This window comes from Ostrinia nubilalis, chromosome Z (genome assembly GCF_963855985.1).
Source record: "Ostrinia nubilalis chromosome Z, ilOstNubi1.1, whole genome shotgun sequence".
Lineage (NCBI taxonomy): Eukaryota > Metazoa > Arthropoda > Insecta > Lepidoptera > Crambidae > Ostrinia > Ostrinia nubilalis.
This window is the reverse complement of record NC_087119.1, coordinates 7,091,386-7,108,552: the sequence shown is the minus strand read 5'-3', so window position 1 is coordinate 7,108,552 and position 17,167 is coordinate 7,091,386. Positions and strand designations below refer to the sequence as shown.

General features: G+C 37.8%; 1 long non-coding RNA gene and 1 other non-coding gene across 2 annotated transcripts in view; one reads left to right on the top strand and one right to left on the bottom strand.

Annotated features, from left to right (window-relative positions):
* Positions 1–17,167, bottom strand: part of LOC135086893 (uncharacterized) — a 192,484-nt gene that overhangs the window by 15,302 nt on the left and 160,015 nt on the right. The gene's annotated exons all lie outside the window — the stretch shown is intronic.
* Positions 6,318–6,390, top strand: Trnaa-ggc (transfer RNA alanine (anticodon GGC)). Its single transcript has one exon. It is a non-coding gene; the product is annotated as a tRNA-Ala (tRNA).

Sequence of the window (17,167 nt, the reverse complement as noted above, 5' to 3'; positions counted from 1 at the left end):
AACATTTGTCTATACATCAGTTAAAGGGTTAAATGTGGATTAGCACCAATTTAGGCGGTTAGCCGGGGCTCCCATGCGTTAGGCCGAGTGCCCAATTAGACAAGTTGTACCAAACTCATCAGCAACATCACTGTGTTTAATGTTTAATGCTAATTTGTAATGTCTCCGATTCATTCACGTTTCATCTCCAGCAGCGCGTAACTTGCGCTCCATATTCATTCCAGCTGCTGTGCAATTCGATATCACGGTAAAGTTCATGCGCTAACAAAGACGAAACCAAAGATTTATGCACTTTCCATTCAAAGTCCGAACACCTTATTTTTTAAACTAAAATTACTAAAACAGCAAATGTTCGTGAAGCGTTTGAATTGCGTTTGAGAAAAAGTAGCTTTCTGTCAGCTTTTACGTGAAAGCACGATTGCGCTCCGTTAAATTTTCAGCTTCGTTTGAACTAGCTGTCAAAATGATACCTCGATACGAATTTTTCAAAAGCTGATTTTAGTTAGTCGTTCAATCGCATTGCAGTTGAACATTATTAGCTCAATCGGGGCCCTGGCGCTTCTATTTGCTATGTGTCAGCGTTAACATACTGATTTAGCTCATTTTCAGATTTGCATTCATGTGCGCGGCAAAACAGCGACAAACATTTTACACTTTCGTCACTGGACTTATCCAAACCGACCTTTTGGTTATTTATTATTATGAAAACCTTTTTACTACATTGTACAGCAAGCTAAAGGTCAATTAATTGATATAAATAATAAAAGTAAGGTGAAAGTTAGCAATAAAGCACGAGTAATTATGAAGACCAAACAATAACACAGTATCTTCATAAAATGCTAGGACCTTGTAGCGAGTCTGAACTCGATCCTAGGTCAGAAATAAATAATAAATAATGTTGAGCAAAGTGTGGGTCTAGGTAAATCAAGCAATCGCGGTGGTCTGTTTACTAAGGCTTCTACACTGCAACAGCAAACAATTTTGTTATAAAAGTCCGAATACCTACGTCTGTGCTTACTTTGGAGAAAACAAAACTCAAAAGGGACTTGAAGCTCAGTTTCTACCTATTTTCCGTTCCTAATAAGACTTTTTAGTCAAAGAAATTTCCGAGTAGAACCACAAGTAGAAGCCTGCAATATGATGTTCCTCACAAGATTATTACACTTTGTAAAGCTGTTTTCATATTTCACAGAAAATCTTAACATTTAAACATATTCTACAGTTCTACAGTATTTTCCATTGTATAATTCAAGTCTTCCTCTTTTTAGAAACCAAAAGACAAGACAGAAATTGCGCCATGACCTCTATCTCCACACTATCATTCAACCTAAGCCTTAACATTGTCCTAAGAACACATATTTGGGAGAACGCCAAAAGAGCAACTAGTGATCGAGAGCACAACACATTCATAAGGTACTAAACCGAGATGAAAATGATGGAGCACTCTAACTATGCACATAAATAAGCATAATTTATTTTGAATGCATACATTTAATGGCTGCAGATACAGAGTTAATTAAAAGTCTTTAGCAGTGAAATACTAATTTAGAATTCTACGTTACTTTAGTTTAGTTAAAGTAAAATTTAAACTTAAAAGTATTCTTGTATACTTACGATATTTTTGTTCTAACAAAACATCAAGAAATAATGAGAAGCGTGACAATTGAAAATACTACTCTTTGTGAAAAACTTCTGAAAACTATTTCAATCAAATAGTCTTCAGAAAAATAAAAATCTCAAAAGCAGTATAAAAAGTTAAAAAACAAGCGTGCAGTTTTCAGTCTGTTCAACGCTCGGTATTAAACAAAGAATGTCGCCTCGTAACTTTTAAAATGGAAAAGCTCTTAGCTTTTCGAAAGTAAGTTTTCTTACGAATAACAAAACCATTCAAGCGTGTTGATTGATATTTAAAAGCTGTAAAGAAGTCTACGTGGTTGACCGTAATTCTATTACTAAAGCAGATATTCGACCGGATGTAATTCCGTGAATGCAGTCGAGCGTTTCCGAGTACCCTCGATACAAGGGATTCTCGCGAGAAATTTCAAGAAATCGTAGCGAAAATGCCACTCTTTTAAACCACAATGGAAATCCTATAACGGCAACAATATACCATCAGGTGAGATACAAGCCAAGAGCTTCCTCGTTGTGGATAAAAAATAACTTTCAAGAATGTGCATTTCAGGGAGCCAAGTGTACTCACGTGTGACAAGCGATCGGGACTTATCATGTCCCGTGTTATGCCGGTTTTCTTTAATCAATCCTAATCGAAATCCGTCTTTCTGCTGTCAAATAGCAATCAGTTTTCGATCAAATAACCATAATTTTCGATGCGTTTACACTACAATATTGTTTAAATAGTCTTGCAGATTTATTAATAAGTGTAATTTTGTCTAGACACCTAGACTGCACGCTTCGTGGCCACATAAGTTTTAATAGAGCAGAATTTAGAAAACTTCATGAATCCAAACAACACATGAATTTCAATTCAAAATTGATTGAGATACTTTTCGCCTACCTATTAAGTATAAATGACGTAGCTCGAATATGAATGAACGTGACGGTGCAGTCCTGTTGTCTTGTTGTCCCAGGGGGGCCAAGCAGGGGGGACAACAGGACTGCACCGAAAATACTATTTCTTGGAAACAATGAAATCAACAAGTTAAACCACAAATTCGTAGAGCCTGCCAAAACCGGACACTGTGAGTCGGAACGTATTGCGTGTAACATCCACAACATTACTCCCATTAGAATAGAATGACACCCGTATTCACAAACATTACTATGAGGTCTCACAGTGCGCGTGGACGCACAGGGAGACACACAAACCAATCTTACGCCCGTATTATCAAACATTACTATGACGTTCCACAGTGCACTTGGACGCACAGGGTGACACACGAACCAATCACAGAGCTCTATTCAACGCTGTGCGTTCGATTTGCTGCTACAATTAAGCATCGTTTGTGAATACGGGCGACAGAGTTTTATTCAACGCTGTGCGTTCGACTTCGCATAGCGTTGCTGCATCACTTAAGCAAGCATCGTTTGTGAAAACGGGTGTAAATGACATGCATATTTCATGTTCAGTGAAAGCCGTATCATGGCCGACTAGACTCCAGAAAAGGAATGACGTCATTATTATCTGTTCGACAAATCACGCATAGACATTTCTGTGAATTATTTATTAGACTAGTAGCTCGCTATGGAATTACGCGTGAATTGACACGGTTTACGATTACTTTCACAATACAAAACCCAACATAAAGGCGGCGATATACATGCAAGTAATTGATATTTGTATTCCAGTTCTGTTGTTGCATGTGTCACCAACTAATTGTCTTCTGTATACGCCATACTGGCATGCTATCTGGCTAACGTGTCAACCGCACAACATTTGATTTTAAATTTTATTGTTAGGAACGAATGACGAAAATTGCATGCATGCAAGTGTATCCCATTGCGCCAGTTACTTGCACATAAGCTTGTAAGCTAGTATTCCGTTGTAGGTACTGGCATGTATATCCGCCTTATTACAAACCTAAGGCCCGCCATATACAGACAGTTCGAGCTGGTTATCAAGATACGAGTACATGGACCGCTCTTACAGTCATAGTCACGGTGAAATTTCATCAGGCTGCCAACCGCCTGAAGCAGAAGCAGGCTGACAACTGCTCGAGCGGTTCCGTGTATGTGTTACTAGCTTTTGCCCGCGGCTTCACCCGCGTAAAATTTAGTTTGTCACAGATCATCATAAATTATAGCCTATCTGAATGTTGTGTTTACCCTTAAGTGACATATATATCAGAAATGTTATGTTCATAAATGTTAATCATAAGAGTATAATATATATGTTGTTGGTATGCCATATAAATAAATAAATAAATAAATCTGTTATTCTGGGTTATAAACAATAATACTGTAAAGTTTCATCAAAATCCGTTTAGTAGTTTTTGCGTGAAAGAGTAACAAACATCCAGACATCCAGACATACAGACATCCAAACTTTCTCATTTATAATATTGGTAGGATAGGATAGGATTCCACATATTATGTAGAATACTGTAGTTTGCTATGCAGTCGCAGCTTGAAGCTTTCGTTACTAACTACCTCAAGCTGTCCGTGTATGGCGTGCCGAATGTCATATTTCTATACCCATAAAAGTAGTTGATATTCCTATTGCTTATAGTGATATTAGTTGATGATAGCTCGGAAATAAATTGAAGCATTGGGAGCAACAAGGGCGTTCGGTACCGAAAGTCCGTTTTGATGTTATTATATCAAAACATGCACTGTACCATCTAGTTTAACATCCCAAAAACTGGTTTCGATCAGACGCTCCTTGATGGCGTGAGAATAATTTATGTCACAAGTGGCGCTACGGCCTTGTTGCACACAGTAACAAAAGTGCATTTAAATTCGACCTGTATGCAGTTTTTAAAAACTTATTAATGTAAAAAATGACTGAAGACTAATTTTGAGTCTTCCAGTGACTTGGCCCCCTTTTAGATTGGTCCACGGATCAAGTCGCCAGACTGAATTTTCAATTATTTATTTCTTCGGCAAATGGACTCACTCTAAGATTCTAGAGTAGATTTGTGTTGATTTGGTGTTTAATTTATTAACAAAAATATTAAACGTTCACCTTTTTAGCTCTGGAAACTGAGGCAACCAGTTTAAAAAAGAAGAAAATATTTAAAAATTCAATCCGGCGACTTGGTCCGTGGACCTAGCTAAAAGTGAGCCAAATGAGTGGTTGAAACTGGCCCTGACCTTCCAGGCAGGCCTGGAGGATCAGGCTGGACCTTCCAGGCTAGTTGCAGCTGATTCGGAAGATTCCTTTCAGTCTAGTGAATATTTTGATAAATCTGATTAAAACACAAAAGTCGAAAAAAATATTAAGAAAGTTTAATAATTTAACGGTGATTGAAATAGATACACATGTTTGACTTACATTTTAATTACAATTAATAAAATAAGTATTCAAATTGTTATTTATTTTCCATAAAAAAATAAAAATTTAACTAACGCCCTATCTGTTTACCAGTTTGGTGCAACAAGGGCGGATAACACAAGTAAAAAAAATCGCATTTTAAGATGTTTCCGATTGCTTTAAAATAGTTATAATACCTTAATCTTATTGCTAAATCATGGGACTAACAAATAATAAAGTAAGTGTAAGTCAAATTATAAACATTAAAAAAATATAAGACATTGAAACTTTCATCGTCAATTTTCTCGAAACTCAATTTTACGAGATACGCCCTTGTTGCACCCAATGCTTCAATTGTAATTTATTCAGTGGACTTGGAAATGAAGTAAGGTCACCCATCCATAATTGATAACATAATACAGAATGTATGGTGAAACACTTGATAGCTCAATAAAGTACTGTCAGTTGATTAGATGTATCAAATAGTAACTTATGTGGACCAAGTTATAATTTAAAATTTTCCCGAAATTCCCACGGGCACGGGAATTAGCGGGAAAATCTTTTTGTATGAAAAATCTAAACCGCTTAAGTTAGACGCTTGAAATTTGGCATGCAGGTGGGTACCTTAGTAAACTTAAAGCTTAGTTACAACAGGATATTGCAAAATTCCCACGGGAACGGTAGTTAGCGGGAAAAAACATTTGTATGAAAATATCTAAACCGCGTAAGATAGATGAAGGGGGTAAAACGGGATCCACGCGTACGAAGTCGCGGGCGGCCGCTAGTACTTTATATGACTCGGCTTGTCGGCGGGTTGACGAGTTTGGTGTGCAGACTGCATACACGTAACATCACTATTAATTTATTTCATTAGAGATAAATATTTATAAAATGTTATTCTTCACCTTCTTAACTATTGTGAGAAACCTCCCGGAACCTATGATAGTTGTCTGAAATTAACACATAAGCAAGTTTATGTATAAAGATCTCCAGATTATATATAGATAGGTACAACCTATTTATTTGTCAATACATTTGTCGCTAATGACACCATTAAAAAAGACTTACCGCGGTGGATAGCAGACTCGATATAAACGGTTGAGATTTTTCACAATCGTGAATAGATTTTATTTAGATTTGGTATTTCGTATTCAATAAAGGTACTTGAACAGATCTGTCTGTTCTTATTTAAGTAATTCAAATAAGTTCTTAAGCCCTCTTTAAATGATTCAGATTCAGATTCACAAACGATGCTTGCATAATATTAAGTGAAGCAGCAAATCGAACGGATAGCGATGAATATTATTGGAACAGATTGATAACTGATGAAATAAAAGCGCACATAAATAACAGCGTATTACACTTGAAAATTTTCAGTTCATCTAGTGTCTAAGTAGCTCAGTTGGAAGAGCAGTCGCCCGGCAAGCGGAAGGTCGTGGGTTCGAATCCCGCCTTAGGCAGTTCGAATCTTCCAAGTTGTTAATTTAAAATTTAGACTGATAACTTACCGATAGACGCTGCCTCCCGGGAAGGGTGATCTCCGTGGACTCAGAGTCCTTCGGGTCCCGGGTTCTTATGAGCTTGGTGAAGAGGTTGTGGGTATCACGCCTCACGGCGCCCCAGTCCACTCGCTGTAGCCTTTCGAACGCGCTGCGAAAGAACATAATGTCAATGATTGGACAAGAAAGCTATGTAATTTTTACTCTGAATAAAGCTTAATAAAATATATTGGTAGATATAACCGTTGAGTCTTCCAGTGACTGGGCCCACCTTCAAACTTTATTAGTAAATTAAACTCCAAATCAACAAAAATCTACTTTAGAATCATAGAGTTGGGCCCAGTCACTGGAAGAAAAACTTTTTAAAAATTCAAGCCAGTGACTTGGACCAGAGTAAATACAAATGAGTACCTAGGTCATCTTCATAGAAACGCACCGAGCGCGGTTTATATGCGTGCGCGTCGCATAACGTACAATGGAGATGACCTACTCATTTGTATTTACTCTGCTTGGACTGTGGACCAAGCTAAAAGTGGGCCAACTCACTAGAATACTCTAACCGTTATGGAGCACTGGCTGATACTGTAGGTAGGTACTACAAACATAAACAACAAACCTACCCTACAAACACATTCTTCAGACCAGCGCCATTTCTATTGTGCGGTTATGGTGAGAATAAGCTATAGGTATGAAGGTAGTGTATAGTTACTCGTATTAATAAACCAAAATATGCTTTAGTTTACTCAGTTAAGAATTAATTGAACCTTTTTTATACTTATTTGTTTTGTTTTTACTTTTTTCAAATATTTTTTGCCACTTTTCGAAGTCTTATTTTAAGGTCAAAGTACATACATTTTAGAAGGCTCTACAGGATGTACCTATTACATAATTTACAATGCAACAGTTAAGTCTTTTAATTTCCTACATGTTTTAATACGGCTGAGCGCACCGGAGTTTGACGTGGACCAGTGAAGCGGGTGTAGCGAAAAATCGATGTCTCTTCCATACTGTATGACCCGCCTTGGAGACCGACTACCCTCATAATAAATGCATCTCTATGGGACATCAAATGACATAAAAGTTTTAACGGCTGGTTTTAAAGATAAAGAGTTTCATTATGCATGGTGGGTGGCAAAAAAAACTGATTAAGATGGGTGAGAACGCCATGGGTTTTAAATCTTACAAATTGTTGTGCGGTTCGAATGATGAGTAGGTATCTATAATCTTATAGGAAAATACCATTGTATAGGTATTATTTTATACCAATATTGATTGTACCTCTATTTATAGGTACGTTACGACTCAATATAATTTACCTCGGCCTTGAATTTAAAGCTAATCACAATACTAGCCTAAAAGCAATGCTTATTACACTGCCTTGATAATAAAAAAAGTAACACACTCTAGTAAGAACTGCTTAAACTTGTAATCCAATATTCAAACCTAAAATTGCTGGAGCGTCTGTAGACGTAGGGTTTCCGTGAGGTATCCGTTTCAGGCTTAGCTTTACGGAGAATGTTTTTCGAGCTTTTACTTAGCATGCTCCGGTGTTTTCGAAGAACCAAATAAGTTCAATTTGATACCTTAAGTAAGACTGAATTATAATGTTCATTTAACACCGTGGGAAGTTCTCTTATGTAGTATAATTAATTATATTAAAATAAACCGTCTCGTATATTTTTATAAAAGCAAACCTTCTTCACAATCTACACAAATCTGCCTATATACTTTGTTTTGTCTAAATTATCTCTCACTTTTACAATGTCTTACTAAGTCGAACCTTAACTTCGAACTCCTATGTTCTTCTGATTAATTTCGTTGGGGGCCGTCCATAAAGTACGTCACACGAATTTCATGATTTTTTGACCCCTCCCCCGTCCTTGTCACAGGTGGTCACATTTCTGAGACCCCCCCCTCCCTAGTGTGACGTCACATGTTTTGCAATTTCACATCGAAAAATTATTATTAATTAAAAATTAACAAAAAAATAGCAACAAATAGAAACAATAAAATCACGCGCGAGGTACGGTGCGTTTGGCGGCATTATAGGCCAGTAGAATTAGATTTTAAATCTGAAATAATTCCTACAAAAGATTTTATTGCTTTAATGGCTTCATTGGTTGCCCATTAAGACTCTCCTAGGTTTTCGACTTCGACGGAGTTGTGCTTAAGTGGTAATTTATATTTCAAATTACGCGATTAGTACCTCTAGATATAAGATTTTGAAATGTGATGTCACGAAACTTAGGACCCCTCCCACCCCTTGTCACACCATGTCACACTTTGTCGACCCCCTCCCCCCCTCTTTACGTGTGACGTACTTTATGGATGACCCCTTGCGGGTCCAATGACAGTTTAACTTTCCCCCGGGACAAACTTGACCTTCACTGGTTGGGTTTTATTGGCTGTAGATCCTGGCTACGCAGGAGTTGCAACGGTGGGAACGAGAGGTGGAAATAGTCCCGTTTAACGATGTCTACTTAAATCTGCCCACTCTCCTTTCTTTGGTCTAAGCTATCTCTAAGGCTGAGTTGCACCACCTAAGTTTAACGGTGACTATCGATAACCGGTGTTTTTTGTATGGAGTTTTACAGATTTTTGACGTTTGTTAATGTTAAAGTAAGATGGTGCAACCCAGCTAATGACTATAATTTGATATTTACCCCTGCATCGCGGAAGCGCTAGTAGACCTCCGCACACGACCTACATCGACGCAGCTGGCAACCTGTGGGAAAAGCAACAGATTAGCAAAGTATTAGTTCGGTTAGTCCAGTGGCTCCCAACTAGAGGTCCAGGACCCCCTAGTCTGCAAAAAACAAAAAGCATCCAAATCAGTTTAAGTGTTTTACACCCGTGTTCACAAACGATGCTTGCTTAAATGAAGTAGCAAATCGAACGTACAGCGTTGAATAGAGCTCTGTGATTGGTTTGTGAATGACCCTGTGCATCCACGCGCATTGTGAGACCTCATAGTAATGTTTGTGAATACGGGCGTATTAATAAATAAGGCCCGTAAAGATTGAAATTGCGCGGGCGATACAGCGCCGAGAGTCGCCCGCCTTTGAATAATAATATCCGAGTAAGTCCGTGGATTACTGAACTCGTAGGTGAGAAGATTTAAAGTTGATTAGGATAATAAATCTGTTTAACACTTAAGGACTCGCGCCTTAATTTGTAACATCCATACTCGCTACCGGGTGCGCTGGACCCAGTATATAAAATCCTATGTATTTTTCAAAAACACTTAGTAAAAGTGAAAACTACTTCATTATAAGGATCATATGATATAAACAGAGACAAGAGTAAACCAAATAGTAATATTTATTGCCATTTTCTAAAATAACAACTTATTTAAGAAATTGAAGGTTTTTTGGTAAAATTAAGGTTATTTTTGAAAATTTCTGTAATTAATTATTTTAAATAATACCTTGTATATTTTCGTAAAGTACTATGATTTGCCTACTTATACTAATTAACAATTAATGAGAAATTAGTATAGAACATTAAAAAAATCACTTTATTTACCGGGTCCAGCGGACTCAAAAACACCTTTTTCGTCTGTAGCACTCACATGCAGTGGGCTATTTGTCGAGTACGACCGCTATTGACCGTGCTACAATGTCGTGGAAAGGTACTAAGAGCGACAACATCGCAAACGTCAAAACTTAAAAGTTATTACACAAAAATTGAAGGGCTGGGTCCGTTAGACCCATTAGCGAGTCCTTAAGTGTTAAACGTTTAAGAGGTTTCTTACGCTGCTTCATCTCAGCACTGGCCCATTTATTGTCCCGAAGCAGTGGTAGGGTTAATACAGGGACGTGTAAAAGTTCTTTCTAAAAGTCTTGCAAAAATAAAATGAGCTTTATGTTTTTTGTGAGATTTATCTAAAAATAGTTAAAGTAATATATGGTCAAGGATTCTGTTATTTTAGGTCGATTAATATTATTTATTTGTGGGTGGACGTCCCACGCTGCTTTTTCCGGTACGCGGCCTCCACTCCAAAACCTTGCTGCCCCATCGGCCGTCAGTTCTGCGTACTATGTGCCCTGCCCATTGGCACTTCAGCTTGCTAATCTGTCGGGCTAAGGTGGACAAGGTGGACCGACGACATCATAAAAAAAACGCTGAAAACCAGCGTCGGGGCACGCGTGCATGCACGCGTGGCTCGATTAATGCTGAGAGAGCGCCTTTTTGACACAAAATATGCGTGTATAGTTTTAAGTTCCTTTGTTCTATTTTTTTCTTTTTGTGTCAAATAAAGTTTTTCTTATCTTTTTCTTATCTTCTTATAAAGGTAGCAGGAAAGCGCTGGACGCAGGCCGCTACCAACCGGGTAACATGGAAAGCATTGGGGGAGGCCTATGTTCAGCAGTGGACGTCCTATGGTTGAGATGATGATGATGATGATTAATATTTATATTTCATAAGTTATGGTCCTAGATCTATAAAAGTTTGGGAGTCACTGAGTCAGTCGTGTAATACTAGTTGCATGGCAACTTTACGAGTACCACAGGGACACGTTTGCGTTAAAAGTGCTGCTTTGTTACTTGCAAATACTCGTACTTCATCAGCCCGAGTCCGCAACGGACAGGTAAATTGAAACAGTTGTTTTAGTGTTAACCTCTCACTAACCACTGTTTTAAATAGACGTGGTTAAATACTGTTCATTCGTTAACTTGACCCTCTGTTTAATGACTGCATGAATGTTAATTGCTCTAAAATATTATGCTGCTACAATATCACTATAATAGGAATAGGCTGTATAATTTTTACACAGAATACTTACCTCTAAGGTCGTCTGTGTAAAGAATAGAGCCTGATGTAATACTCGTAAATAATGTTACCACACGCATAATTTACTGCTATTTTTTTTAACAAGAACATGCATGTTTTTTTATAAAAAAAATATTTGTAAATGATCGTCATTTACGTTTCAGTTAGTATCTTTATTGTTATAGTCGTAAAAAGGCTTACATTATAACACATCCAGGAAAGTATTCACATAAGGAAACTCTACTTTCGTTTGATAAATCTTTGAGAGAAGTGTTTGTGACAGACGCGTAGATGTGCAAATATGGAACGCAAAGTGATTTTAAGTATTTTCAGATGTCCCAAATATGTAACCGTAGTTACAATTTTGTTTAACATTTCATTCTTGAAAATTAAAAAATATCCAATTATACTGACATTAATTGAAAGTAATTGGCATGGTCATTTCAAATTACCATTAATTGATAACGAAAGACCGTCATTAAAATTATTGTTGGAAACCGATGTTTTTGTAGTTAAAACCATTTTATTTTAAGTAATTTTACTGTGGTGCGGTTTCCAGAAATGTACAGCACCAATTAACATTTATTTGTATTCAGTGGAAATAATTAATGAGATTTAATTAATGGAGTCCGTTTGTTGAGTTTGTAAAGAGCGCCACGTGAAATCAGTTCGAATTTCCCACACTTTAATTTAGTTAACAAATATTAACTAAATTTATTAATTTGCACATAAATGAATGTAGCATTTCTTTCATAGCTATACTATGTTAAAATTAACCCTAAATATTTTATTAGATGAGTAAGAACCATTAACAATTTAAGTTATGTAAGAAACTTATTTTATACGCCCTATATACTTGTTTTTACTTCATACTTGATGATGAAATGAACAAAATTCAATTCTACCGTGATATTTTTCTATCTACACCTCTTACAATATTTTGTTCAATACATGCAAAAAGTTTTATTTTGAACACACAGTTATGTAAAGAAGTTCAACTTTCTTTATTGTCTCCTTTCGCGTACTTAGTTAAAACAAGTATTAATTAAAACTTTGACCAAAACCGTATCGTCGAAAGAATATTTTCTCTACTCGTACCAGTTTTCTTAGGGTGAATTTCAGAATACAGCGAGTCACGTGATTCTTATGTCTCTCTCCTCTGCGAAAGCGTTCAACGCAAAGTTCAGTTCAGTTTTCACGCGAAATAAATTATTTCGAAGGCGACGGTGAGAGGCCACGTTTCGGAGTAGTATGTCATCACTGGTAACACACACTGATTATAAACTTTCGTCTTGAGGCATTGAGTTATTTTGGACGAAAAGATGCTAAGTATGTTGCGCTGGATGAAAGCCGCTACCAACCGTGTGATGTGGAAGTCATTGGGGGAGGCCTATGTTCAGCAGTGGACGTCCTGTGGCTGAAATGATGATGGTGATATGACGTGTATTGCAACCATATCGCATAATTGTTTTTAGTACATTTGATCATGATAATAAATAAGATTCCACACTTCGAAGAGTTCGTTAAACCATAAGGCAAGTTAACTCTGTAAATTTAATCTCCACCACAGCACCACCAGAGGAATGCCTCCATGGTCAATAATAGTGAGTTTCTCTCCAGTTTTTGCCTTCGGTTCCTCCAGGGAATAAAGATGAGCAATAGATTTATGTTTGATTAAGACATTTAATCATAGACTTCAAGAAACTGATTGAAAAATCATAGCGGTTTCGTGACTAAAGTGATGGCGAGTTTGGTGGTTCATAAAATCTGACTCCATAGTTTTCGAAGGGTGACAATGATGGATGGCTAAACATGGTGTGCAGGTGCGGTTTTGTTCCCCAGTCGATGAAGCACCTGATGTCGTGCCCTGAGTGCCCAAGCAACTGCACTCAGGAGGATCTGATGAGTGCTACTGACAACGCCACTCTTGTTGCGGAGTTTTGGGCTGACACTGTGTAGGTTTGTTGTCGACACGAAAAGAAGAAGAAGAAGAAGAGTGACAAGACTCAAGTCTCAAGGCTGTATCAGTCTTTACCGAAATTAAAGTTACGCGAACGTAGTAGGTATGTTAACTGGGCGACAAATTGACTTTGAAAAGTACCTAATCTAAGGATGAGTTGCACCACCTAACTTTATCGATAACCGGTGTATTTTGTATGGAGTTTGACAGATTTTTGACGACTGTCAAAGTTAAAGTAAGATGGTGCAACCCAACCTAAGTTAGGAAAAAATAATATTTTTATTGGGTTAGTTGGTTTAGCTCCGAGTTCCGACCTCGTTCCCGTGAAGTGGCGGGACGTTATCGGGCCTGCCATCGAGTGACACCTCGTCGACGCCTCAACGCTAATCAATACTCAATTTAAGTGATATTTCTTTAGTTACTCAAACAAAAAACCCTTTTCTTCCCGTTAAATTTACAATCTAAGAGGACACTCTTTACATTCGTGAAGGTAGACGTGACCCTTACGTAGAGTTGAGTATTTCCCAAACAGTTCAGTAAAAGTTAAATTAAAGGTCTGACAAGTAAAGAAACCTGTGTTCTCTGCTCTTTGTATTGATGAAAGTATATACGTGTGAATACAACAATCTTCCTTTGAATATTTCTGGTATCGATACATTGAAACCAAGTATCTACAATGTAGGTATCGGTAAAATGTATTCAATTCCAGCAATTAAGATAAGCGTCGATTGTTGTGGCCTCCATTACCCAGTACAGTTCCACAATTTGGCTTCGCTGTAACGGGAAATTTGACTTAGGCCAATATTATGCTGGCTGGCGTTCCACAATGGGGATCAATCACGTACCAGCTTAATATTAATAAGTTATTACAGTGGCGTATTGTTGCAGGTGTTCGCATGGGCAGGATGTGCCGAACCTGCACACACAATAGGGACAGTACAGCAAATAAAGCTATACATTTTGGCTGCAAAATGGCACTTATTTCAATGGCACAGATGTCAGTGTTCAGCTTGAAATGCTGTCGTCTTTACAATGGAGTAGCTCTTTATGCTGTTAACGAGGTAGGTACTCGTACTCTGAATGGTAGTATCACAATGATGGCAATTCTGTAGGTCCATTGTCTATGCTTGCATCACCTATACCTACGTTGATGATGATAAAGGATAATTGAAATTTGAGCTGATACTTTATTATAAGATTGCTTCGTATCAAATTCATTTCTGTTACTTCGATAATAATATTCCAATATTATAAAGCTGAAGAGTTTGCTTGCTTGAACGCGTTAGTCTGAGAACTCTGGTCCGATTTTAAAAAAACCTTTTTGTGTCCATTTATCGAGGAAGGCTTGGGCGGAGCAGTAAAGAAAAATGTTGCAAAAAAGAAAAATATTCACGCGTACGAAGTTTAAACAATGCCGAACCAGCCCTAAATAGAAAGCAGGGTGGATTTCGATGAGGTCACAATCGGAATGTGTAGAAACGTTTGATTTATTTATCACTTAAGCTTCAGCCATCGCGTCCTGTCATTGGCCTATGCACGCACAGTGATCGCCATTGCCGATGCCATCGTACTTATGCACGCGTTGGTTTGGCTGAAGCTTTTAGCTGTTCAGTTGGATAAATATGAACCATTGTAAGTGCGCGCCCACGTATGTCCGCCTGACATACGTGGTGGCCTGATTTTGGTTTTAAAATGTTTGTCGTAGTCCAGGGTAGGTCTAAACGGTGAGCAAATACGCGCGCGATATTGTTTTTCTGTGACTGACAAAATTCCACGCGGGCGAAGCCGCGGGCGGAAAGCTAGTAAGGTATAATTTATTTATACCTACTTCATGTCTAATATCAACAAAAGCAGGTACTTACTTAATTGAATGAACATTGCATAATAAACATTGTATTAGTAAAATCTCTGCCATTTCGTATGTTATTTTTTACACTCGTATTAAAATAACATTCATGTAGGTATTTGAGAGAGTAGTCGATAAAAGTATTATTTCTTTACTTAAACGATGCACAAATGTAAAAAACAGATTTTACATTCTTCCTGTCTCCCGACATTGCATTATTATATCTTACTAGCTTTCCGCCCGCGGCTTCGCCCGCGTGGAATTTTGTCTGTCACAGAAAAACTTTATCGCGCGCGTCCCTGTTTCAAAAACCGGGATAAAAACTATCCTATGTTCTTTCCCGGGACTCAAACTATCTCTATGCCAAATTTCATCAAAATCGGTTGCGAGGTTTAAGCGGGAAAGCGTAACAGACAGACAGACAGACAGAGTTACTTTCGCATTTATAATATTATATAGTTGGGATGGGTTTAAAACTGACGCACAATTATTTTAAAATATGGAATACAAAAAACAAGAAAGAATTCCCGTGCTATTCCAGATTCAGAACGTAACATAAAGCTGTATCCTAAGGCCTATTTATTGGAGATAGAAATACGTTTTTCCCGTTTCCTAACGAACAAAGAATCTTTCGATTTACACTTGAACAAATAACGCCTTTTTGTATGTAAGGTCGAGAATGAGACTCCCAGAGTTCATTCGCAGCCTTACATTTGCTTTGATGAATGGAAAATTGTTCACGCTTAAGTACTCTTAATGATCTATTGTTAATCATACCATGTTCGTGATTTTCCGAATTGATGCTTATTGATATTTCTCGGTCGTGATCGATACTTTAATAATAATTTTCAGCTCCTTTTCCTTTTCTTTAAAGATACCTACATTGATTTAGACATATACGTGAATCCAACAATTGAAATGAGAATACTTTAGGTAGGCAGTACCTTATTTAGGAATTATTCGTTCGTTCGTTCGTTTCAGCCAAATGACGTCCACTGCTGGACAAAGGCCTCCTCCAAGGTTTTCCACAATGCACGGTCCTGCGCTGCCCGCATCCAGGCTCTTCCCGCGACCTTTACGAGATCGTCGGTCCACCTAGTAGGAGGCCTGCCCACGCTACGTCTTCCAGCCCGTGGTCGCCACTCGAGAACTTTTCTGCCCCAACGGCCATCGTCTCTACGAGCTATGTGCCCCGCCCACTGCCACTTGGTTTTAGCAATTCTGCGAGCTATGTCGGTCACTTTGGTTCTCCTGCGGATCTCCTCATTTCTGATTCGATCACGCAGGGAAACTCCAAGCATGGCCCGCTCCATCGCCCTTTGGGTGACCTTGAGCCTAAGAAGGAATTATTATTTAGGAAATATTCATCCAAACACGCTATCAATTTCCTATGTAGGTATATAGGTTAGATATTGGTTATTTTAGCCAAAGGAAAACTGCATCTGAAACTCCCACGTTTCAGTGAAACTCAACTGAAACATCAATCGGATCTTTGATAGTGTTGATCGTTGTGCAAGTTCAATCCCTAGAAACTCCGACACTACGTTTATCAAACGATTACTTAGATGTATAACTGTATAGGTATTGGGTAAACGTTTCCAAGAACAAGACGGAGGTGTGTATAATCGCTTTGGAGAATTAAATGTATAAGCAACTAGCGGCCGCCCGCGACTTCGTACGCGTGTATCCAGTTTTACCCCTACAAGAGTTGAATTTTGCAAAATCCCGTCTTTTGTAGATACATGAGTACAACGGCCCTTATAACATTTATTTAGTTCGGAATCGGAACGCAGGTGGTATGTTAATTGAACATTTTATATTTGAATGTTACACAACTATTTGTAGAAGACTGTCGTCTTGTTTAATCATTTCTCAAACTCTGAAGTCACAAAAATGTTTGCTCAAAGTTACAAAATAATATGCATTCAAAAATTGCACTGGTCCGGTTCGTGTCTAAAAATATATCAAACGTGACTTTTATTTGAAACTTTCTAGACGTCTTGTTACTTAAATACGTAAATATACCAACTCAACAATTACCGGTTTGTCTGGCAACCATAAAACTGTAGAAAACTTCCTTAAGATGTTACGAAAATGTAAAGAAACAAAAATAATTGTGAATTGTGTAAAACACCTACTCAGTAATTATGACAGAGTTT